A 26,577-nucleotide genomic window follows, 5' to 3' on the forward strand; every position below is an offset into this window, starting at 1 on the left:
GACCACACTCAGCCCAATGTGGACAGGGAACTGTGCACCAGCATATTTCAACACGAGAATTACACTGTCCTGACCTCCATAATCTGTTTATCCGACGTATAACCACCAACCCACACTCATCACGGAAAATCATCTCTCGTCCATCGACCCCCCCCCCCCCCCATCTCCCCAAAACGCACTACACGGTACAAAATATTCGGGAGTTTTCTTTGAGGACAATGACTTCAGCAAAATACAAATTCACCCATACTGTAAACAACAGAACGCGCTGTGCAGTGAGCATAGCCGCGCCCCCAGCACTCTTATCCACTGTTAGAACCGAGCATAACCACAACACTTCAAGGGCAGAAATAAGCAAAACTCTGAAACGAGACTACAATGGATCGATACCAGCAATCACGTGCCTTCCTCTGTGTATAATCAGGATATTCAGGAGAGAGCTCATAAAATAAATCCACATGTCAGGAACTTAAATTCACCGAAGGTATATCTGAACCCTCTTAATATAGTGTTATAAAGAAAACACCATACTACTCAGAGCCTTGTATTAGCATTGACGGAAGGCTGTCCTACACGCGAATGAAAAAGTTGTCATACATTTTCCATCAGGAGAGGTGTAACTTGTGGATTGCAACAGGAATCCTTCATGGCCTCCTGTTTGGTACTGAGAAGACGCTGGAATGCTCATACAGTGTGGCAGTGCAAGGTGAATAACTGGAATATGGAACTTAAATCTCACAAAGCATCTTGGAGGAACTCCGCAGATTCAGGCAGTACCTTTGAGAAGATGCAATGGACTCTGAATCAAGTTTATTATCACCGGCACGTGTCGTGAATTTGCTAATTTAGCAGCACAGTTCATTGCAAGACATAATATTGAAGAAAGCACATCAAAACAGAATAGTAATAATAAAGAAATAAGACAATCACTTACAGTATACGTACATTAAAAATATGAAGAGAAACAGAAATATTATATATTAAAGAAATGAGGTAGTGTCCACGGGTTCAATGTCCATTTAGGAATCAGATGGCAGAGGCGAAGAAGCTGCTGGTATATCGCCGAATGTGCGACATCACGCTTCTGTATCTCCAACCTGATGATGACAGTGAGAAAAGGGCATGCCCTGGGTGTTGGAGGTCCTTAATAATGGAACATAGAATAGTACAGCTCATTACAGGCCCTTCGGCCCACAATGTTGTGAACGCTGCCTTTCTGAGACACCGTCCCTTGAAGATGTTCTGGGTATTTATTAAGCTATTAATCAAGATTAGTATTCCCATTCGACACAATCCACTGAACAAACACGCATTGTTAACTACTTTCACACGTTGTGTCGCTGTCTATCATATTTAACTCTTCAAGGAGAATTAATGCTACGAAACATTTTCAGTAGAGAGGGTCAGTGCAACTCTGTTTCACAATGCTGGAACCTTTAAACATACTTTCTATCATTGTACTCACATTTTACTTGGAAAAGAAACTCTTGTTCCTTCAGCTACCTGTCATTGTAGCATTGATAGTAACAGGTGGGCCTATAAGATGACGTGCGTTCAATGTAGGTGCAGTGAGCAATAGGCAACCTGGGACGGGACGGTTTAGTCGCCATTTTGCATTTCCAGTGCTACTCTTGCTTCAGGTGAAAGAAATAGGTCATTCAATTTTCAATGAAAAAAATTGATTGCGTTCCCGATTATCTGAGGATTTGAGGCGGTCCAACATATCTGAGCAGCTGCCGAAGAAACTATTCTGTTTTGATGTGACAATGAGTAGCAGAGATTCACCAACCTGAGTTTCAAGAAATTAGGCCTATCGAGACTGCTCCGCCATTCAATCGTGAGCTGATCCACATCTTGTCCTGTGCTTCCAGGTACTCCGTAATCTCATCCAAAATAATCGATGCCAACATGTTCACAACCACTTATATGAGACTAACAGGTCAACAGTATCTTTTCAACTGCATCCCAACATCCTTAGGTAGCGGAGTAACATTTGCAATTTTCGAGTCATCCGGTGCAATGCCAGTGTCTATCGATTACTAAAATATCATTGTAGATGCCTGCGCAACCTCTCCAGCTACTTCATTCAGAACCCGAGGGTGCATTGCATCCGATCTGAGTGATTTATCCAACCCCAGACCGTTAACCTTCCTGAGTACCTTCTAGTCGTAATTTTCACTGCACATTCTTCATTTCCGTGACACTCTTGATTATGTGGTACACTGCAGATGTCTTCCACAGTGAAGATTGATGCAAAATATACATTGATTGAGAAGATCCTGAGAGGCAGGATTTTTGAACATTTGGAGGGCATAATATGTTTCGGAATTGCCAACGTGGTTTTGTCAAACGCAGGTCGTGCCTTACTAGCCTGATTGAATTTTTTGAGGATGTGACTAAACACATAGTTGAAGGTAGATGAGTGGATGTATTGTATTTTGACTTCAAAATGGCATTTCATAAGGTATTCCGTGTAAGGTTTATTGGAGAAGTAAGCAGGCATGGGATCCAAGGGTTCCTGGTTTTGTTGGTCCAGAATTGGCTTGCACACTGAAGGCAATTAATGGTTGTACACGGGTCATATTCTGCAGGGAAGTTGGTGAAAATGATGAGCCTCAGGGATCTGTTCTAGGCCCCCTACTCTTCGTGATTTCTAAAAATGACGGTGAGGAAATGGAGGGTAGTGCTAATAGGTTCGCGGATAACAGAAATATTGGGTGTGTTCTGAATAGTGTGGAGGGCTGTCACACGTTAAGCGGGGCATTAATAGCCTGCAAAAAATGCGCTGAGAATTAACAGACGGAGTTCATCCCAGATCAGTGTGCGGTAGTTCATTTTCGTAGGTCAAATTTGATGGCAGAATATCGTATTAATGGTAAGACTCTTGACAGTGTGGAGGATCAGAGGGATCTTTGGGTCCGTGTGCATAGGTCAGTCAGAGCTGCTGCGCAACTTGACTGTGCGGTTAAGAAGGCATACGCAGTATTCGCCTTCATCAACCGTGGGACTGAGTTCAAGAGCCGAGAGGTAATGTTGCAGCTGTAGAGAACACGGGTCCGACTCCATTTGGAGTACTTTGCTCATTTCTGGTCATTTCACTACAGGAAGGATGTGGATACTCTAGAGAGAGTGCAAAGGAAATTTGCAAGGATGTTGCCTGTATTGGGGGGGCGGGGGGCGGCATAAATTATGAGTATAGGTTGATTGTACCCGACCTTTTCAGCTTGGAGTGAAGGAGGATGAGACATGGTCACATAGAGGTCCATAAGGTGATGAGGTGCATTGGTCTTGTGGACAGTCAGACGGACATTAGTGTGTGGTGTGGTGGGACGGATATAAGTTTGGTGGGGGATGAGATTGGTGGTCGGTTCCTATTGAAGACGGAGGGTGTTATGGAGAATAACGAGTTGGATGTGGATGTTCATGATGTGTTTGGTTAGGACAAGCGAAAATGTTTCCCAGTTAAGGAGACAGGAAGAGGTGTTGAAGACGCATGACCGTGAAATTGAGCAGATGCGAGTGAGGGCAACATTCGCTCGGGTAACGGAAAAGTAACCCCATTCTTCGAAGAAGGATCTGGTTGTGGGTCGGAATTCACAGCAGACTGCCCTGATTTATAACCTATAAATCCTTCCTTGCATCAATTACTCAGACAGGAAGTCCTGTTGACGAACGTTCCTCTGGCTAACAGACACGGAGCGCAGAATAAAGGTGTCACCTCCGGCCAGTGCTTGACGCAATGAGTGCGGGAATTGATTACACCGGAACATATCAGTTCACGGAGGATAAGTGTACGTCTATTAAGCGTCTGGTTCAGTCAATGACCAGACAGCGGAGTTTTCCCGTACGCCCTTCTGCACCCCGACATCCTATTAATGGCTGGCTCCTTCGTATTCGATACTGGTTGTTAACATGGTTAGAAACACCGCCTGCTACGGGGTGCTTAAGTAGTCTTGCGTTATTTTCCTTGATGGACGGAACAAAGTAGAGTTTCCGGTAAGTTCAGAGGAACATAGTTCAAATTAAATTTTATTATCAGAGTACATACCTGCAACCATGTACAAAACTGAGATTTTTTTTTCTGTGAGCACACTTAGCAAATCTATAGAGTAGTAATTGTAAACAACATATGTAAACGTTAAACATCAGGAACTGTAAGCTGTAAATAAATCGTGCAAATGCAGTTAATAAATAAATTTCAATAAATAACAAGACAAGAGCGTCCTTAAATGAATGTCGTTTTGTTCAAGAGACTGATGGTTGTGGTGTAGTTATTGTTCTTGAAACACGTGTTGCGAGTCCTGAGACTCTTGTACCTTTTATCAAATGTCAGCATCGAGAAAAGAGCATGGCCTGCGTGCTAAGCTTCGTTGATGATGGATGCTGCTTTTCTACGACAAACTTTTAAGTGTTTTTTAAATAGTTAGGAGGTATTTACGCGTGATGTACTGGACCGAATCCATTACCTTTTCTCGGATCTTCCGCCCGGAGGCATGGTGTTCTCATACGAGACCGTAATTCAACCAGTCAGCACAGTTTCCACTGCGTATCCACACATGCTTGCCATGGTTTTTGAGGACACCCCGAAACTCCGCAGTCTGCTGAGGAAGGAGCCGTCGTGCTTTCCTTGCAATTCTATTTATTTGATGGTTCCAGGACATTTCCTCTGAGATATAGAGACTCTGGAATCTCCTCAGCATCAACGAAGTGCAATGATCAAGCCCCGGCTGATCATTTCACAATCGTGGCTGGTAGGTATGATGGAAGACTTGCTATATCGGTATTCCCGTGCATCCTGGCACGAACATTTGCTGTGAGTGTTATAGCTACTAGGTAATGTATTAATTAGCTTATTGGCGTCACCAGCCAATGCAGACATTCAGCGATACTAAAATAAAAGAAAAATGTTGTACAATGATAATTTTCAGCTGTTTTAATATCATTCAGAGATTCTGTCAACACTGTATTTACTGAAAAAATACAGTTTAATGCTTTTCTATATGCTGAAATACCACTTAATCAAAGATAGTGGACTGCAATTTCATGTTATCCAAGCATAACTCTTTCTTGAATGTAATATTAATGAAATGCTTAATCTTTTGTACATAAAGATTAAAAAAAGCAGATGCATGCAACTCAGATTAAATACTTCTCCAAATAATGAGTTTTGATGTTGTAAGAAGGATTAATTAAGGTTGCATATTATTTACAAATCTGTCCCGTTGGTAGAAACAGATACTGCACACCATTCTTCAGCTCCTCTCTGAATTTTCTCTGTGTCAATCCATAGATACACGTGTTGGTACAGGTACTGAGGGATGACAACATAAACCCACTTTGCTGCAGGATATAGGTCGGTTTGCTGAAATATCTGTCTGTGTAGAAATAGTTTTCTACTTGCCAGATCAAAGAATGTACGACATTGGGCATCCAGGATAATATAAAATTGGCTGAAACAGCGAACAACAGAATCATTGACTTTCTCCGGTTTGCCACCTCTGGATCATTACGATTTTCACTACTTTTCCGAAGTCCCTGGCGAACTCTATTTGTCTCTATAATCCGGTTGACGGTTAAAACATTAAAGAAGAGAATCAAACATATTGGGAGCAACGACGAAGAGATACTGTCGAATACCTGGTAGCCTTTCCACAGGGGTGAAGTGCTGTATTCAGCTACGCCATCGATCGACTGCGAAGTAAAAAGGAATGGCCTGGACACAACACGATGCACTCACTGTTGCCACCACCACAGTCGCTGTTCTCTCGGTGCAATATCGGTTCCGCAGCTTCTCACAGCAGATGGCGACGCAGCGATCGAAAGTGAAAGCAACCGTCAACAAAACGGAACAGTCCCAGGTTGCGATACTCAGGACAAGTAGTACAGAACACGCGGGTGTAACGAGCAAGAAATTAGCAAACAAATAGATGTAATTCATCCGCAGTAATATAATAACAACTATGACGTACATAAGATCGGCTGCCACCATGGACACCAGGTAGGTAGTGATGCCTTTGGAAAGACCGCATCTCCGGCGGGATAGGATCACAATCGCCGTTAAATTAACTGAAATAAGTTAATAAGAATAAATTACTATCAGTTACTGCAGAGTTATTAGTGTAACTTTCTTAGTGTGACTAATAGGCCATTAAGGCCGGTGTCTGAAGTCAGTTAATTTGCGCTTACAGACATGGGATGCTTATGACCCGATCAAGCAGACAATGTAGTTTTAATGCACAATTTCCAAGTTTCACGTTCAGAATTTAACCAATGGAATGAAAACCAGAGGCTAGCAGCAGAGCACTTTCACGGCTCCGTTAAGCAGCGAACAATGGGCTGGATCCCGGTCCAGGAAGCTGAAGTTATTAAGAGCTGTCCCGATAGCATAACCTCTTGAGGACAACAACACAAATGGTGAAGCCACTGTCTTTAATTCCAGAGCACAGGGCATAATTACATTTCTTTAAAATGAATTATTTAAGTCGTTTTCATTTAAAATAAAATCATTTGATAATTACACCGACAAAATGGTCGTGAGTTTATTTCTCTGGAAATCAGGAGATGTATAAAGCCGGTTGAGAAAGCCTTCTACCATCGCACGATGTGAAACGGCTGTCAGGACTAACTGATCGCAGACGGACAGATTATCAAGGGTAACGTTAGATGGCATGCTCTGTGCTATCCGTGAAGAGCGGAGATACCAGCGAGGCGTCGTGACACTGTGGTGCCCCACGACGAGAGAAACGACAAATTTGCCAGTGGGTTTTAGCGTGAGAGTTATTGTGTGTTGACATCCCTACAATAAACTTTCAGCGTGTTTTCAGCTGAATTTTGCTGGGACTGCAGGGAGAGATATCACGCCGCAGAGCGGACTCGGCGGTGACCGGGCCTGATGAGTCATTGCTGTCCTTATCAGAATGTTACGTGAAGTAGTCTCTTTGCAACCTGTTCTGATGAAGTCCTTGCGAAGGGCCCCGACATGAAGCGCCGAATATTTATTCCTCTTCGTCGATGCTACCTAACCTACTGAGTTCCGGCAGCAATGAGTGTGCATGGTACTTTCCTGTCTGCGCGTTTTGTAAGTATGGTTAAGCATTTCTGGCATGCAGACGTGTTAACAGAAGTGGAACGTGGCAATGTATGCTTAGGTTATAATCTCATTAATACATACAAATGTATCAAACAACTAAATCAAAATCGCATGTATAATTAAACAATTAAATGAATGCGAATTACAATTAGAATATAACTAAGCTGCGAAGGTTTCTTTTCTTCGTCCAATGGCAGCACAAATGCACTGGCCATCTTGGGCATCAAGATGCAGTTAATCTACAAAACCTCGAGCGTAATACAAGTGTATCGCATTACCTGGAACACCGAGTGCTGCAAGCACCGGGCAGTAGATTCTGATGATGTTGTAAATTGCAGAATATCCCATTTTCTATCTGAAGTGATGTCAATTGTACAACTTGTCCCAAATGCGTGCACGGACTGTGTTAATGAGTCCTTATGAACCACACGCTTAAATCGATTGGTACTCCCATGATGTCATTAGACACAGTCCAGTGAACAAGCAACTATTTTCGTCATATCGTGTGCTTGTCTATCACATTCAGTTCTTCAAGGATAATCAGAAGGACATTCATTTGACGTTACTTCGAAATATATTCAATGGAGAGAGTCAGTGCAGTTCTGTTTCTAAATGATTACCTGTCGTAAAATTTGTTAACTTAACTGCAACAGTTGATTACAAGATATTATAGAAGAAAACAAAACAAGATAATAATAAATAAATAAGTAAGTCAATCACGTACTGTATACGTATATTGAAAATATTCATAGAAACAGAAATAACTTATTTTAAAGAAGTGAAGTAGTGTTCAAGGGTTCAATGTACATTTAGGAATCAGATGGCAGAGGGGAAAAGCTCTTCCTAAATCGCTGAATGTGTGACTTCACGCTTCAGTATCTCCTACCTGATTATGACAGTGAGGAAAGGTCATGCCCTGGGTGCTGGAGTTCCTTAACAACAGACGCTACCTTTCTGAGATAACGCTACTTGAAGGTGTCCTGGGTATTTAGTAAGCTGGTAGCCAAGATGGAGCCGACTACATTTACGCCCTTCTGCAGCTTCTTCCGGTCCTGTGCAGTTACCGCCACTCTCCCACTCTCACCCTCTCCCAACCCATACCAGACAGTGATGCAGCCTGCCAGAATGCTCTCAACGGTACATCTACAGATGTCTTTGAATGTATATGTTTTGATACCAAATCTGTATAAACTCCTAATGAAGTAAAGCTGCCGGCCTGCCTTCTTTATAACTGCATAGATATGTTGGAACAAGGTTAGACCCGGGAACTTCAAGCTGCTCACACTCTCCACTTCTGATCCCACTCTGAAGATCGGTCGTCTTATGCTTCCTGAAGTCCACAATGAGCTCTTTCGTCTTACTGACGTTGAGTGCCGTGTTGGTGCTGCGACACCACTTCAGCAGTTGGCATATCGCGCTCCTGATCACCCTCTCGTCACCACCTGAGGTTAAAACATCTATAGTAGTATCATCAGCAATTTCACGGATGGCGTCTGAGCGGTGCCTAGCCACACAGACATGGGTATATAGACACGAGAACAGTGGGTTATTCACACTCCCCTGAGGATTATCTTCGTTGATCGTCAGCGAGGAGAATATGTTATCTCCAATCCGCCCGGATTGTGGTCTTCAGGTTAGGAAGTAGAGGATCCGATTGCAGATGGAGATACAGAGGCCCAGGTTGTTCAGCTTCTCAATCAGGATTGTGAGAATGGTGGTATTAAATGCTGAGCTGTAGTCGATGAACGGCATCCTGATAGAAGTGTCTGTGTTGTCCAAATGGTCTAAAGCCGTGCGTCGAACCATTGAGATTTCATCTGCCGTTGACCTATTATGGCGATAAGCAAATTGCAGTGTGTCCCGGTCCTGTCTGAGGCAGGAGTTCAGTCAGGTCATGACCAACCTCTCAAAACATTATCACAAGATCTGAAGGATTATTCTAAAGTGCACTGCTCCTTTAAGAGAGAGAGAGAGAGAGAGAGAGAGAGAGAGAGAGAGAGAGAGAGAGAGAGAGAGAGAGAGAGAGAGAGAGAGAGAGAGAGAGAGAGAGAGAGAGAGGGGGAGGGAGGGAGCGGACAGCTTGTGTACTAATTCAGCAGCAGGGAGAGAGAGAAATTCTGTAAGTTGCCTTGGAAACTGAAAAACGGGTTTATATGATGGAGAGCTCGTGTTCAGCACTTGGAGATATATGCAAGGTCTGTCGACTTTTTAATCAGACACTCAGGGCACACACAGAGACACACGACACCAGAGGCAAGGAGGACACTGGTGAGCTTTGTGTGCCCACGACAAGGGTGGGGCTTTTGCTCACAGTGTTGGCAAGGAAGTGACCGGTGGAACGCTATCGGTGCGTTTAACCCTGGCCTGGGTCGTTAGCGCTACCGTGGAAACGGTCCCCTTTTCTGTGGTCACAAGTTGGTGACTGTAAGTTTCGGGACCAGGAGGACGACGTGGAGGATCGGCTTCGGCAATGGAAGATAAACCAACACTCTATCTCTCTCTCCAACTTTACTCAAACCAAATTCCAGAACTGAACTGATTACTTACAATAGAATTTATAAAGGAAGACCCAGAATCCAGATGTGTCCATTTCTGTTGATGCTTTTCCGGGGTACTTAACAACATCTAATAACTGTAGATGTAAGTGCTACCGTGCGATCGTCATTAAGGCAGCTCACAGTATTCTTCTTAGATATATGTATAATTGGTGCCTCTTTGAAGCGTGGGAACTTAGCCCGTAGCAGTGAGAGATTGGAAATGTCTTTGAATAATCACACTAATTGGTCGGCACAGGTTTTCGGATCCTTAACAGGGACTCCATCGGGACTTTCCGCCTTGCAAGGATTTACTCTCTTTAAATGCAGCCTGACATGGGCTTCTGAGATTAAATATACCGGGTCATCAGGGGCACCAGGGATCTTCACCGTTGTAGTTATATTCTCCTTCTCAAAGCTGGCTTAGAAGTGGTGGAGTTAATCTGGTAGTGAAGCACCACTGCCATTCATGCTATACTCAGGGAGTGGAATTACAGCCAGGTGATCAGACTTCCCGAAGCGAGGGCGTGGAAAAGCACGGTAGACATTCTTCATGGTGGTGGAACAATGGTCCAGTGTGTTGTTCCCTCTAGTTTTGCAAGTGATGTGTTGATGATAATTGCTTTTCAGACAGGCCTGGTTAAAATCCCCCAAAACAATGGTGAAGGCGTTAGGGTGCGCTGTTTCGCGCATGTTGATCCCATTATTCAGATTATCTAAAGTCTGATTGACATTGGCCGAAGGTGAAATATATTCTGCTGACAAAGTGTCCAAGGAGAACTCCCGCGTTAGGGAATAAGGAGGGCACATAACCGGTAGATATTCCAGATCTGGTGAGCAGCATTGGGACGGGACTGATATACTTGTGCACCAAGAAGTGTTGATCACGGGACATACTCCTCCACCTCTTTTTTGAGAGAGTCTATATGTTTATCCTGACAGTATATAGTAAACCAGTCGATCAGAATCGCTGCTTGCGGGACGAAAGTGCTTAACCAGGATTCTCTGAAACAAATTTCACACTGTCCCATTATTCAGTACACTAGCTCAGAGATCATCCATTTTATTCATCAGAGACTGCAGGTTTGCCAGCGAGATAGTCGGTGTCAGTAGTTTAAAACCCCGTTTCCTGAAAAGTACTTGTATCCCTGATCTGCAGCCACGTTGCCTAAGTGTTCTCCGACGTGGACACTTCCGTCCTAATGAGTATTGTTTCCGTCAGTTGTAAGCAGCCATAGTCCGTTAAATGCATTAACACATCGTTGATGACTATACTGACCTTGGAAGCTGGAACGAGAATCTTTAACCCTGTCCTTTGATAGATCTACTGCTGCTGCAGCCGCCCGTAGGCGGCCCCGGAATAGTCGATGTTTCGGCGGAGACCCGCAGCAGGATATTTCAGCCCCGGTACGGGTCCCATGTCACTGAATCTCTTGTGATTTGAGATCTGGTAGTTGCAATTTCTGTGATCCTCCAAGAGGACCACAGATTTGTCCGGTTTGGAGTCTTGCCCGCTTCAACGTTTTAGAGACCTGTGTTCTCTAAAATCAGGGAGTAGTGTTTTTACTCTAGGTATAGTCATCCATCCTAAACCTGAAAACGGTAGTTGCCAGACTAAGAGTAATCCACCGGTCTTCAACATTTCGGGTTTCTGCTCAGTGCTAGGAAGCATGACAGGATAAAAAAACTTATGAAGCAGCCATGAAGATATTTTCTATATATGTATTCAACGAAGGACAGTCAGACATAACGGGGCAGTACTAGAGGTCTCCCGAATGCCAAGGAGAGACAGTGGAACAAACATGTTGAAGCAGCATGGAAAGACACAAACTCAACAACGTAGCTACAGTGGCGGCTTTATTTTTCAATGGGGCTTCATTAGTGGCTCCTACATGTCCTTTGAACTTACCCCTCTGACGTTAAAATCGGGCAAAAAATATGGACACTTTTGTGACACAGGTGACACCAGACGGATGAGGCAGGGAATTAAAGCTCTGACAGACTACAAGATCAGGCCGAAAACTGATGACAGCGACGCCTCTCTTCCAAACAGGCTTAACAAATACTTCGCACGTTTCGAAGCATTAAATACTACAGCAAGGGTGAGAGCCAGTCCCTTCTTACCATCTGACCAGCCGTCTCCAATCATTGATTCCGAGCAAACACGGAGGACCCTTGCCAGGGTTAACCCACGAAAAACGGGAGGTTCCGACAACATCCCTGGACGTGCGCTCAAGGAATTTGCTGATGTCCTGACAGAAGTTTTTCAACATCTCCCTTAGACAAGCCATTGTCCCTAGATGCTTCAAAACCTCCACAATCATCCCTGTAGAAAAAAGAAACTGTTGTAGCCTGTCTGAATGATTACCGACCCGTTGCCCTGACCACCATAGTGATGAAATGTTTTGAACGGCTTGTCAATCCTCATATCACAGCCAGCCTCCCCTCATCGCTGGATCCTCTACAGTTTGCCGATCGTCCAAATCGCTCTACGAAGGACGCAATATCCACCACACGACACATAGAACATAGGTGGGAAGAGATTGAACAAGGGGGGACAAAACAGTGTCAAGGTATGCACAAATGAGTTCAGTAGTGCCGGAGCAAGCTGACACAATAGGTCTACCTGGACAGGCAGGTTTGTGGATCTTGGGTAAGAGGTAAAAACGGGAAGTGCGGGATGTGGGAACGATGAGGTTAGTGGCAGTGGATGGGAGATCCCCAGGGCTCATAAGGTTGGTGATGGAATAGGAGACAATGGCCTGGTGCTCTTTAGTGGGGTCATGATCAAGGGGTAAGTAAGAGGAGGTATCAGTTCCTGGGCGCTCAGAGGCTCCATCTTCCTCTGAGCCCAACCCTTCTCTCTCCACTAACACTACCAGCCTCTCTCGCACCTCTGATCCCATCTCTCATTCCTGCCAGGTCTTTACCATTCCCTCCGACCGCCAACTGTCTAAGGCAGATCGCTCTGTTCTCAGTAAGAGCCTCAGCTTTCTCCCCCTTCGCCCAGACCTCAGCGAGTTCCGCGTACGCCATCTCGCTGAACTCTTCATCCGTCGGGTCCGTCTCCGAGCTTACGTCTTTGACAAGGACTCTCCTACCCCCACCGATGAGCCCTTCTCCCGTCTTCAACTCTCCTCCTCTTCATGGACACCCCGCTCTGGTCTTCTGCCTGCTCTGAATCTCTTTATTGCTAATTGCCGACGGGACATCAACCGTCTAGACTTCACTGCACCTTGTTCCAATTCCAACCTAACTCCTTCCGAACGCACTGCTCTCCGTTCCCTCCGCACCAATCCCAATCTCAGTATAAAACCTGCTGATAAGGGGGGAGCTGCTGTTGTCTGGCATACTGACCTTTATCTGGTCGAGGCGCAGCGATAACTCTCTGATACCTCCTGTTATGTACCCCTTGATCATGACCCCTCTGAGGACCACCAGGCCATTGTCTCCTGTAGCATCACCAACCTTATAAGCTCTGAGGATCTCCCATCCACTGCCACCAACCTCATAGTTCCTACACTTCCCGTTTCTACCTCCTACCCAAGATCCACAAACCTACCTGTCCAGGTAGACCTATTGTGTCAGCTTGCTCCCGCCCCACTGAACTCATTTCTACATACTTTGACACTGTCTTATCGTCCCTTGTTCAATCTCTTCCCACCTATATTCGTGACACTTCTCATGCTTTGAATTTGTTCTATGATTTTGTTTCCTGGCCACACCGCCTTATTTTCACCATGGACGTCCAGTCGCTATATACCTTCATCCCCCACCGAGATGGTATCGAAGCTCTTCGCTTCTTTTTGGATTCCAGACCTAACCAAATCCGCTCTACTACTCTCCTCCGTCTATCGGAATAAGTTCTTAATCTCAATAATTCCTTCTTTGGCTCCTCCCACTTCCTTCAAATTAAGGGTGTAGCCATAGGCACCCGTATGGTTCCCGCTTATGCCAGCCTATTTATTGGCTTTGTGGACCAGTCCATGTTACAAGTCTATACGAGTATCCGTCCCCCTCTTTTCCCTCGCTACATCGACGACTGCATTGGCGCTGCCTCCTGCATGCAAGTTCGTTGACTTCATTAACTTTGCCTCCAACTTTCACCCTGCCCTCAAATTTACGTGGCCATTTCCGACACCTCCCTCTCCTTCCTTGATCATTCTGTCTCCATCTCTGGAGACGGCTTATCTACTGATATCTACTTTAAACCTACAGAGTCTACCTGGACTATTCCTCTTCCCACCCTGTCTCTTGCAAAAATGCTATCCCCTTCTCACAATTCCTCCGTCTCCGCCGCATCTGCTCTCAGGATGAGGCGTTTCTTTCGGACGTAGGAGATGTCTTCCTTTATTAAACAAATGGGCTTCCCTTCTTACACCATTAACTCTGCTCTCAAACGCATCTCTCCCATTTCCCGCACATGCGCCCTCACCCCATCCACCTGCCACCCCACTCGGGATAGGGTTTCTCTTGTCCTTACCACCCCACCAGCCCCCAGGTCCAACGTATAATGCTCCCTAACTTCCTCCTCCTCCAACGGGATCCCACTACCAAGCACATCTTTCCTTCCTCCCATCTTCCGCATTCCACAGGGATCGGTCCCACGCGACTCCCTTGTCCACTTGTCCACCCCCTCCCTTCCCACCGATCTCCCTCCTGGCACTTATCCTTGTAAAGAGATCAAGTGCTGAACCTGCCCTTACACTTCCACCCTCACCACCATTCAGGGCCCCAAGCAGTCCATCCAGGTGAGGCGACACTTCACCTGTGAGTCGGCCGGTGTGGTATACTGCGTTCGCTGCTCCCGGTGTGGCCTTTTATATATTGGTGAGACCCGACGCAGACTGGGAGACCGTTTCGCTGAACACCTACGCTCGGGCCGCCAGAAAAAGCAGGATCTCCCAGTAGCTACACATTTTAATTCCACGTCCCAATACCATTCTGATATGTCTATCCATGGCCTCCTCTACTGTCAAGATGAATCCACACTCAGGTTGGAGGAACAACACCTTATATACCGGCTGGGTAGCCGCCAACCTGATGGCATGAACATTGACTTCTCTAACTTCCGTTGCTGCCCTTCCTTCCCTTCTTACCCCATCCCTGACATATTTAGTTGTTTCCCTGTTCTCCATCTCCTTCTGGTGCCTCCCCCCCCCAATTCCTTCTCCCGAGACCTCCCGTCCCATGATCCTTTCCCTTCTGCAGCTCGGTATCACTTTCACCCATCACCTTTCCGGCTCTCAGCTTCATCCCACCCCCTCCGGTCTTCTCCTATCATTTCACATTTCCACCTCCCCCAACTACTTTCAAATTTCTTACTATCTTTCCTTTCGGTTAGTCCTGACGAAGGGTCTCGGCTCGAATCGTCGACAGTGCTTCTCCTTGTAGGTGCTGCCTGGCCTGCTGTGTTCCATTAATCCAATTCTCAACCCCATCACTACTTGTTTGTAGAATTTTCTGCTGAAAGGCATTGGTGTTCCCATACGAGTCCGTATTTGAAACAGTCTCCACACTCTCCACCACACATCCGCAGATGCTTGCCAATGTTTTTGATGACGGACCGAATCTCCGCAATCTAACGAGGAAAGAGTGGCGCTGCCGTGATTTCTTGGCATTATTTATATGATGGTTTCTGGACTGGGCCTCTCAGCACAGAGACACACAGGAATTTCGTCAGCATCAACTCAGTCGAATCATCAAATCCATCTGATCAACCCACATTCGTGACCAGTATTTATGATGGAAGCCTTGATACTTCGATATTCCTGAACATTCTGGCACAGACATGTTGCTGTGAGGTGCGGAGCTACTCGGTAATTCTATAATTATTATGTTAACGTTACCGTTGTATGATGACACTCGGCGATAATAAAATGAAAGAAAAAATACCGTAAAACAGCGCCAAAAGTAGTACATTTTGGATTATACAGGATTTAAAAAATAATATTATGTATGTTTTAATATCATTAGGAGATTTTTTCAACAATGCATTTAGAGAAAGTAATCAAATGAATTCGCTTCATACATAGAGATACCACGTAAACAAACATAGTGGATTTCCATTTCATGATGTTCCAGGTATAATTCATCCATGAAGGTACTAATAAATAAATTCCAAATCGTTCATACAGAAAGATCCCAAAATAGCGGCCGGACGTCGCTCAAATCAACTACTCCACCTATTAATTGTTCTGACGTTGCAAAATAAATAAATCAATTTGCGTTTTATTTACAAATCTCTCCCGTTGCTACAAGCAGGTACTTCACTCCATTTTTTAGCTCCTCCCTGAACTTTCTCTGTGTCAGTCCATAGATACACGTGTTGGTACAGGTGCTGAGAGAAGACAACATAAACCCACATTGCTGCAGGATATAGGTCGGTTTGCTCAAATATCTGTCTGTGTAGGAATAGTTTTCTATTTGCCAGTTCATTGAATGTACGACGTAGGGCATCCAAAGTAATATAAAATTTATCGAAAGAGCGAACAACAGAATCATTGACTTCCTTCGGTTTGCCAACTCTGGATCACTACGATTTTCGCTGCTGTTCCGAAGCACCTGGCGAACTCTATTTGTCGCTATAATCCGCTTGACGGTGGAAACATTAAAGAGCAGAATTAAACAGATTGGTAGTAACGGTGTTGTGATGCTGTCAAATATCTCGTAAGCTTTCCACAGGGGTGACGTGTAGTATTCAGCTACGGCGACACAACGCCATCGATCGACAGCAAAGTAAAATGGAATGGCCTTGGCACAACACGATGCACTCACTGTTGCCACCACCACAGTCGCTGTTCTCTCGGTGCAATATCGGTTCCGCAGCTTCTCACAGCAGATGGCGACGCAGCGATCGAAAGTGAAAGCAACCGTCAACCAAACAGAGCAGTCCTGGTTGCGAGACTCAGCACAAGTAGCAGAGAACACGCCGGAGTTACGAGTAAGAAATTATCAAACAAGTAGATGTAATTTATCCTCTCTAAGAAAATAACAACGATGACCACCATCAGATCAGCTGCCGCCATGGCCACCAGGTAGAGAGTGATGCATCTGGACAGACCGCATTTCCCGCGGGACAAGATCACGATCGCCGTTAAATTAACTGTAATAGTTATACAAAATAAATTACAATCAGGTACCGCAGAATGATTAGTATAACTTGATTTTCGATTTGTGAATAATAATCGATCGAACAATTGTATCGAATCTCTGCAAGTGTAACAGTCCCCCTGCGCTGACCGAGATGATCTGCGGATGGCCGCATCCAGCTGATTCTATGTTTTAGTGCAGAATTTTGATCTCGCCTATTTCACGTCAAGACGTTATCAACAGAAGAAGATTCAGAAGTGGACAGCAGAGCGCCTACAACTGGTTCTGTTGAATAGAGATCTAAGGGCCGGGTACCTGTCCTACAAGGAGAGGTTATCAAGTGCTGCCCGAATAGGATGGCGTCTTGCGGAGAATGGCACTTGATGTGGAGAGACCCTATATCGCAATTATATTTCCTTAAAATAATATTTAATTAGATTTCATGTAAAATAGAATTCTATTTAAAAAGTCATGATTTCATTTCACTGTAAATCTAGAGGTAGTTGGAGACTGCTGGCAGTGCCTTCTGATCTCAGAAGATGGGAAACGGCTCATAGGGCTAGCTGGTCACAGGGGGACAGATCATCAAAGTTAAAAGTCAGACGTTACACTTTGTGCGCTCTGTGAGGAGGAACAAAACGATCAGCGAAGCCTCCTGAACATTAGATAACACACAAAGAGATAAACAACATTATTAGAAACTGGTAACGCATGAGAGTTTTAATCCAAGCGCAGCCGAGGCAGGCTTAATCACTGAAACGTTCCTGGGAAATCGCCATGCTCTCAGAAATATGAATATTAATTTGAAAACAATACACGGATAAGTTCTGCTGATTCAATAAATAGTTGTTTACATAGTTGTATTGAATACGAAAAATGGAAAAGTAAGTTACGTAATGAACGAGACGGTTATTGTAATACACAATCAGGCCATAAGACAAACAAAGAAGCATAATTTGGCTTTTTGGCCCATCGTGTCTCTACGGCAATTTTGTCATGGATGATCCATATTCCCACACTGTCGCAATTCCTTGCCGACCCCTAGCCCCCGTATCCCTTCATGTCCTGACCAATCAGGAATGTAACAACCTCAGCCTCAAATATACATCAAGACGTAGCCTCCACCGCTGCCCTTGAAAACCAATAAAACAAATTTACCATTTTTTCACTGGAGGGTAACCCACAGCCTCATCTGCATTCTACATTGACTCCCATGTATTCTGAGGCTAATTCCTCCAATCATAGAATCCCCAACCATGCGAAACATCCGCTCCTTGTCCACTCTATCAAGGGCATTCACGATTTGAAAGGTTTCAATTTGGATACCGCTCATTCTTCCGAATTCTAATGAATAGAGTCCCGTCATTCTGTTTGACATCTTTTAAACCATCTCCTGTTTCAGCACATCATTTCCAAGATAACGGGATCAAAACTACTCAGAAATCCCAAATTACTCCTTAACAGTGCTTTATGGATTCACCGCATTGCAACCTTGTTTTGAAATCCTAATCCTGTCAAATTTACGAGAAAATCGCATTTGACTCCTCACCACAGGCTCAACCTGCAAATTAACCTTTCGGGAATCCTGAAGAAGGACCCCCAATTCCATTTGCTCGTCATGCTCTTGCAGTTGCTCTCCATTTGGAAAATAGTCAACCCTTTCACTTCTTCTACCGAAATGCGTGACAATACGGTTCCCGGCACTAAATTCCATCTGCCACGTCTTTGCTCAATCACTAAGTCAATATAAGCTCTTTGGTGGCCTCTCATCTTTCTCAACACTACCTTCCCCTCCACCTTTCTTCGTATCGTCAGCAATCTTTGCAACAAAGCCATAATTTTCTTCAATCTATTTATTTAAATTTAATATTAAATCAATCAGTTCCAACGCATTCCTTGTTGAATAGCACCGGTTACCAGAAGCTAACCAGAAAAGGATCCCCCTAATCCCACACATTGCCTCCAGCCAAACAAACACTGTTTTATCTACGTTAGAGTATTTTCTATAATGCCATGTTCTCGCAGCTTGTAAAGCAGACACATGTATAACACACTTTTAAAGTGTTTCTGAACATCTAACTACACACTAAGTGGTTCTTACTTTTATATCCTGCTTGATATTTCTTTGAAGAACTACAACAGATTTGTCAAGCATGATTTTCCCTTGAGTACACCTTACTAACTATGGCCTATTTTATAATCCGCCTCCAAGTAACCTGAAACCATTTCCAGTACAATCGTCTTCATTAGCTTCTCAACCATTGTGTCCAGTCTAACTGGCCTAAAATTTCATTTTTGCTGCCTCTCTCACTTCAATAAGAGTCGAGTGACATTTGCAATATTCCAGTCTTCCAGAACCATTTGAGAACCTAGTGACTCTTGACAGATCATTACTAACACCTCTACAATTGATTCACCCGTCTTTTCCGGACACTGGGGTGTACATCGTCTGTTATACGTGACCTATCTACCTTTAGACTTTGCGGTATTTTAAAGAACTTCGTCCCGATTAAATGTAACTTCACAGATTTCATGAACCCTGACACTCTGGAACTTCTAGCATACAATGAAAACTGATGCACAACTCTTCTTCATTTCATACACCATTTCCTTTTCTCCCATTCTGACAAGCCCCTCATTCATGCCCCTGCAATCTCCCTTACTTCACCTTAACACTGATACACCTGTCTTCTTCTTCTCAAATTGGAGGGTGAATTCGTTCACATTACAATCTCTTTCCCCTGAAGGTATTTTTAACTAAATGTCCAGCATGCCTTTTCAGCGGACCGATATTCACTTTTGCCTCACTTTTTAACTTATTTATAAATCAGAAGAAGCTCTTTTCTATTATTGGCGTCCTTCCTTCTGCATTCCATCTTTACTTTCTTATTGGTCTTTGTTGTGCCTTCCCTTGCTTTTTTGAAGAATTTTCATATCCTCGAATTTCCCACTGTTTTTTTCTAATTTTTTATTCTGCTGTAATGTTGTCTTTGAATCCCCTAGGTGGCCATGGCGGTGTCCTCCTGCCTTTAGAATACTTCTCCCTTGATCAGATGCATTTATTTTGTGCCTTCCGAAATGTTCCAGAAATTCCAGCTATTGCTGCTGTGCTATCAGCTCTGCAGTGTTATTTTTAAATTCAATTCTGACAAGCCCCTCATTCATGCCCCTGCAATCTCCCTTACTTCACCTTAACACTGATACACCTGTCTTCTTCTTCTCAAATTGGAGGGTGAATTCGTTCACATTACAGTCTCTTTCCCCTGAAGGTATTTTTAACTTTAGCTCTCCAATCAATGTTCTGTCATTGCTTTACACTCAGTCCAGAATAGCTGCTGCCATACTAGGGTCAACCACGCTCTGCTCTAAAATGCCATCTCGTCGGCATTCCAGAAATTCTGTGTCCATGCGACGCCATTGCTCATTTGTTCCTCTCCACTGATCTTCCTCCTGACACATCTCCTTGCAAGTGGAAAAAGTGCTACTCCTGTCCATAAGCCTCCCCCGTCACTATCATTTATGGCCCCAAAGAGTCCTTCAAGGAGAAGCGACACTTGTAAGTGTGTTGGGCCATCGGTTGTATCCTGTGCACACGGTGTGATCTCCAGTAAATCAGTGAGACCAGGCGGAGATTGGGAGATCGCTTCGGGGTGCAACTGCGTCTCGTGCGCCAGAAAAAGCAGGATCTCTCAGTAGCCACATATTTTAATTCCACTTCCCATTCGTATTCCGACTGTCATCCATGACCTCCTCTACTGTGGCGAGTATCCCGCACTCAAGTTGGAGGAGCAGTGTCTTATATTCCGGCTGGGAAGCCTCCAAACTAATGCCATAAAATTCGATCTCTCGAAATTCTGGTAATACAGCCTCTTATCCTTCACCATTCCCTTACCATTGTCCTCTCTCGGCGTATCTCCTTGCCCTCCCATTACCTCCTTCTGGTGCTCCTCACATTTTTCTTTCGGCTATGGCAATCCGTCCTCTCGTATCAGATTCGGACTTCGCCAGCCCTTTATCTTTTTTGACAAATTGACGTACCAGATGTTTATCTTCCCCGAACCCTCCTAGTTTCACCCGTCACTGTATTTTCCTTCCACTCGTGCCCACACCGTCTTACCCTGACTCCTGATCTTTTTCTCTCCAGTACTGATGAAGCGTTCAGGCCTGTAATATATTTTTTTTCTACCGAAGCTGCATGACCCTGGTGAGTTAATCTAGGTGTGTGTGTGTGTGTGTGTGTGTGTGTGTGTGTGTGTGTGTGTGTGTGTGTGTGTGTGTGTGTGTGTGTGTATGTGTGTTTCTTAACCACTTCCTTACTACTGTTTGGGGTCAGTATGCAACTACCATCATGATCTTTTTTGCACTTGCTATTCCTTAAACAACATTCAAACGTATGCCACGTACTTCTAGAGATTTGAATCAGAATCAGTATCATCGGCCACCTCATCTTTTTCTTATTCACATTGGTAAGTGATACAGCTGCTATTCAGAAATTACTACTCTGGAAGTACTGTTTATCAAACTTTCAGCTAAATTCCTAAATTCTCTCTTCAGTTCCTCCTCAACTTGTCCACCTATGCCATTGGTACCAATATGTACCTGGACTTCTGGTTGCTCACCCTCGCCAAGAAGCAAGTCCAACACATCCCTGATACTGGCACCAGGAGGGCAACCATCCGGTTGTACCTACAACGCTCACAGAAACTCCTCTCTGTTCGCCTGACTGTAGAATCTCCAATCAACACGATAGTCCCCTTCAACACTCAGCCCTTCCGAGCAACTGTACCAGAGACCCAGTCACTGTGGCTCACTGTAGTATCTAAAGTTGTAAATTATTATTGCGGGGAACGGCATTGGCTATGAATTTCAACTTATTCTCATGACAGTCACTCTCTCCAGTAACCCGGGATGTCTACGCCCCTGTAGATACTGTCTTTCACGTACTCATTCTTCTGTACGAGTCGAGGGCCATCGAACGGATTAGCGACACATTGTGATCCTCCCTTCAGCCGACAGTCGCACTGGAAAGAACAAAGTAATCAGGTCATGTCAATTCAAGTCAAGTCAAGTCAAGTTAAGTCACTTTTTCTCGTCACTTCCACGATAACTGCTGTTACAGTACACAGTAAAAATGAGACAACGTTTTTTTTTCAGGACCATGATGTTACATGACATAGTACAAAAACAAGACTAAACTAGATAAAAAAACAACACAGAGGGAAAAAAATATATATTTAAACAAACTACACTAGATTACAGACCGATTCAGGACTGCATAAAGTGCATAAAACAGTGAAGCGATTACAATAAATGGTAACGAAAACAATAGGGCTGTAAGGCGTCAGTCCAGGCACTGGGTATTGAGGAGTCTGATAGCTTGGGGGAAGAAACTGTTACATAGTCTGGTCGTGAGAGCCCGAATGCTTCAGTTCCTTTTCCCAGACGGCACGAGGGAGAAGAGTTTGTATGATGGGTGCCTGGGGCCCTTCACAATGCTGTTTGCTTTCCGGATGCAGCGTGTGGTGTAAATGTCCGTGATGGCGGGAAGAGAGACCCCGATGATCTTCTCAGCTGACCTCACTTGCGCCTGCGATCCGATATGTTGCAATTTCCAAACCAGGCTGTGATGCAGCTGCTCAGGATACTCTCAATACAACTCCTGTAGAATGTGATGAGGATTTGGGGTGGGAGATGGACTTTCCTCAACCTTCGCAGAATGTAGGTACGCTGCTGGGCTTTCTCTGCTATGGAGCTGGTGTTGAGGGTCCAGGTGAGATTCTCCGCCAGGTGAAAACCAGGAAATTCGTTGCTCTTAATGATCTCTACCGAGCAGCTGTCGATGTTCAGCAGGGATTAATCACTCCGTGTCCTCCTGAAGTTAACAATCATCTCTTTCGTTTTGTTCGCACTCAGAGACAGGTAAATGGCTCTGCACCAGTCCGTTAAGCGCTGCACCTCCTCTCTGTAAGCTGACCCGTCGCTCTTGCTGATGAGACCCAACACAGTAGTGTCATCGGCGAACTTGATTATGTGGTTCTAGCTGTGTGTTGCCGCATAGTCAAGGGTCAGCAGAGTGAACAGCGGTGGACTGAGCACACAGCACTGGGGGGCCCAGTGATCAGTGTGATGGCGTTGGAGATAATCGAGTAATTGGCCACAGCCCCTGGTTTAACGACTACCGTATTCTTGTTTGGAGAAACATGGGGAAATAATTCCGTACTCTTAGAACAAATATCTGATTTGCATGACAGCGTTTTCGCCGGCATCAAGGAGAACCTAAGGGAAAGTGTCATGTTGTTCATTGAACATCATGCAATAGATACCAAGGTAACTCATCTGAAATATGTAGGATGGAGACACCTCTGAAAGTTGGGCACATTTTTAAGTAGTTCAATTGCAATTAGAAAACAGCGTGAAAAGATATTACTCTTGATTTCCTTCGCTGTGTAACACTACACAGCTTTGAAATGATAGTACACCAGAAATGTTATCCACATGGGCACGATATATTTTTAATTCTTATATTTTTAAGCTTCCATTTTCCACGAGGGACAGGGGAACAGCTGATTAGATTTTGGGTATTATTTAATACCTGCCAAATATCGCATCTCCTCCTCCCTTCAGTAAGCTTTCAGGTTATTAATGGCGGAGTTGTGCCGGGGCTGCCCAAGGTCAGAGAGAGATATCACGGCATAGTGCGGTCTCAAAGTTTCGGTTCGAGACCCTTCGTCAGGACAGCAACGGTGAGTCATTGCTGTCTCTGTCATTCTGCTGCGTGAAGTAGTATCTTTGCCGCTTCCCCGAGGAAGCCCATGTGTAGGGTCTGGACGCAAAACATCAAAAATGTATTCCTCTCCATGGATGTTGCCTGACCTATTGAATTCCACCAGCATTGTGAGCGTGGTATTTTCCTGCCTGCGCATTTTGATAAGCATATGTCAACTTTTCTGGCATTTAGTTGTTTTAACAATAGTGCAACGTGACAATGCGCGTTTAGATCGATATTACATTAAATATATCAAACACCTCAATCATATCCCATGTAAAACGCATCCAGTAAATTACCGCACATTACATTTAGAATCTAACTTAACGGTAAATATTTATTTTCATCGTTCAAGAACTAAAGAAAGTGCACTGGGCGGCATATACACCTTGACCGTCAAAATGACATTAATCACCGATGCCACGAGCGGAAAACAAAGGCATGATATTACCTGGAACACCGAGTGCTGCAAGCACCGGGCAGTAAATTCTGACGATGCTGTAAATTGCGGAATATCCCATTTTCTAGCTGAAACAGCGATCAGTTTGCAATTTGTCCCAACTGTCTGCATGCACTAATTTGAGGAGCTTTTATACATCATTCGAAAACACGATCAAAACAGTCAGGGTTCCCAATGGGCTCATTTGACACAATCCACAGAAAAAAACATGAAATGTCAACTGTTTTTACTCATTGTGTTATCGTCTATTATCTATAGTTTGACAAGGAAAAGTAGAAAGACATTCCTTTGTTGGTATCTGGAGGCATTGTCAGTGACGAGGGTTTTTGCAGTTCTGTTGTGTTATGCTTGAACCGGTAAATGTAGTTTCTGGTCGTTATACTTATCATTGAAAAGGAAAAACAAAAGACAACACCAAACACTATCTCCTTCAGTTATGTTTCAATTATAACATTGTTAGAAACATGTGAACTAATCAGACGAAGCGAGTTCATTGTGGGTGAAATGTGCGGTGAGCCTTCCTAGGAGAGCCCAGCTTAGTCGCCTGTCTGGTCTTTCCCGTGCCTTTAACGCCTCAGGCTACAGCCTCAGCCGGTTAAATTTGGAAAGAGACTTTTGATTGCGTTCCTTAATATCTCCTGACTTTACAAAGTCGAACAAATCCGAGCAGCTGCAGAAATTTTCCCCACAGGCAAACGTTTGGACATAGATTCACCACTCGCACGCCACAGAAATCCCACCTCAGCTCTGTTCTAACAGACGTTCCTCTGTTCTGTGCCATGCTTACCAGATGGTGAAGGATGAGCGCGGCATGTTTGCCTTCATAATGGAGGCTTTGGAAGAGTTGGAATATCCTGCTATATTTGTATAATGTATTCAGTAGGGTGCACCTGGATCACTGTCTGCCGTTCTGGTCACCACACTGTAGGAAGGACGTCATAAACTGGAGAAGGAATATCTTTCGCAAGGATATTGTCTGAAATGGAGGGCGTGAGTTAGAAGGAGAGATTGGATGGGCAGGCGGTGTTTCCCTCGGTGGTTAACGGGCTGAGGGGAGGCCTGTCAGAATTTTATAAATCATGATTGACAAAGATGGGATGGACAGACAGCTTGTTTTCCAGGGTGACAAAAGTGCGATGGTAGAATTCACAGCTTCAAGTTGAGAGGGATCAGTACTTTAAAAATGAGCGGGGCGAGATCATTTCTTTCCGTTGAGAGAAGTCAGCGCCCGGCAGGCGCTGACGTGGGATCTGGTGGAAGCATTTAGGGTAGTGGCATTCAAATAGGCAAATCAATATGTAGGAGACAGAGGGACGCAGATCACAGACAAACATAAGTCATTTACTTTTACTTAGGATTGTGTTCAGCAGAGACATTGCGAGCGGAGGTGCTCTTCATGTGACAGAACTTCCTGTGTTGTCGGTGATCTCTGATGATGTTCGCCATGGATGCACGTAGTTCACTGCTGTCAGTGTGAGCAGCCATATCTCCTGATCCACAAGGGCTCGATAGGAGAGGGATAATGAGGGGCGGAGAGGAAGACACGGATTTGGTTTGGGGAAGTGAGAATGAAGGGCAAGGGGAGAGGGAGGGGGATGTGTGTAATAACGGTGGGATAGTGTGAGGGGGAGGAGTGAGGGGTGGGGGTGACGGAAGGAGACTGAGAGAGGAAGATGAAGAGAGATGACTTTCTAATAAAGAACACAGGATTAATGTTAAGAAGAAGGTCCCTTATTGTGTCGATTGCAGGGATACTCCAAGTTCCAGGTCCAAGCGGGCAAAAAACCGGCAAGGCAGTGCTGTTAAATGTGTGGGTAAGTAGTTGCTGCGGTGGGATAGATACAATTATAGGGATCAGAGGCCACTCTTCTAGGAGAAGTTGGGATCTGTGTAATGTCAACAGGTTACCCTTAAGATGAAAGAGAGCAAACTCCCTCACCAGTGGGTTGACACTTTTGAGAGTTTATAATTCTTCTGCAATGTGGTGTGAGCTAATGCAACAGGTCAGCAGATATCATGCAGTAGACGGTAGAAGGGAGGTCCAGTAATGCTGAAAGGAAGTCCCGCTGTGGCCGGGAGAATGGAGACACTGAGGTAATGAAGTGTTTATTTATTTAAGTGCCCAGACACCACAGAGTGGATTTCCAGCAACAATTACTCCGCTGCGCAGGCAAGATAATCATGCTCCACACTACACAGTGAATTCTGTACCCCGCAAAGTCCACAGTCATCTCACTGTCCTCCCAGTGTAGACTGGTAGCATTATACCAGCATCTGTCAACACGAGGAGTACAGAAATGTGCATAGAGTAGTCTTCGGACTGCAGAGTCGGCCCTTTACATTTCCAGCACGTCCAGCACAAACCAGCAGGGAGGTTAACATTGAGAACGTTAACAAAATTCCGCATAATGAAATAGAAACATACACACACACAGACACACACACACACACACACACACACACACACACACACACACACACACACACACACACACACACACACACACACACACACACACACACACACAAAGAAAAGAACAACAACAACAAAAACAAAAAAGCAGATTGGCGCAGCAGAAGCGTGTTGGGCCGAAAATCCATGTGTTTGTGGGACTAAACTATCCGCTGCTCTATC

Source organism: Hypanus sabinus, chromosome 31, assembly GCF_030144855.1.
Source record: "Hypanus sabinus isolate sHypSab1 chromosome 31, sHypSab1.hap1, whole genome shotgun sequence".
In the NCBI taxonomy this organism is placed as follows: Eukaryota; Metazoa; Chordata; class Chondrichthyes; order Myliobatiformes; family Dasyatidae; genus Hypanus; species Hypanus sabinus.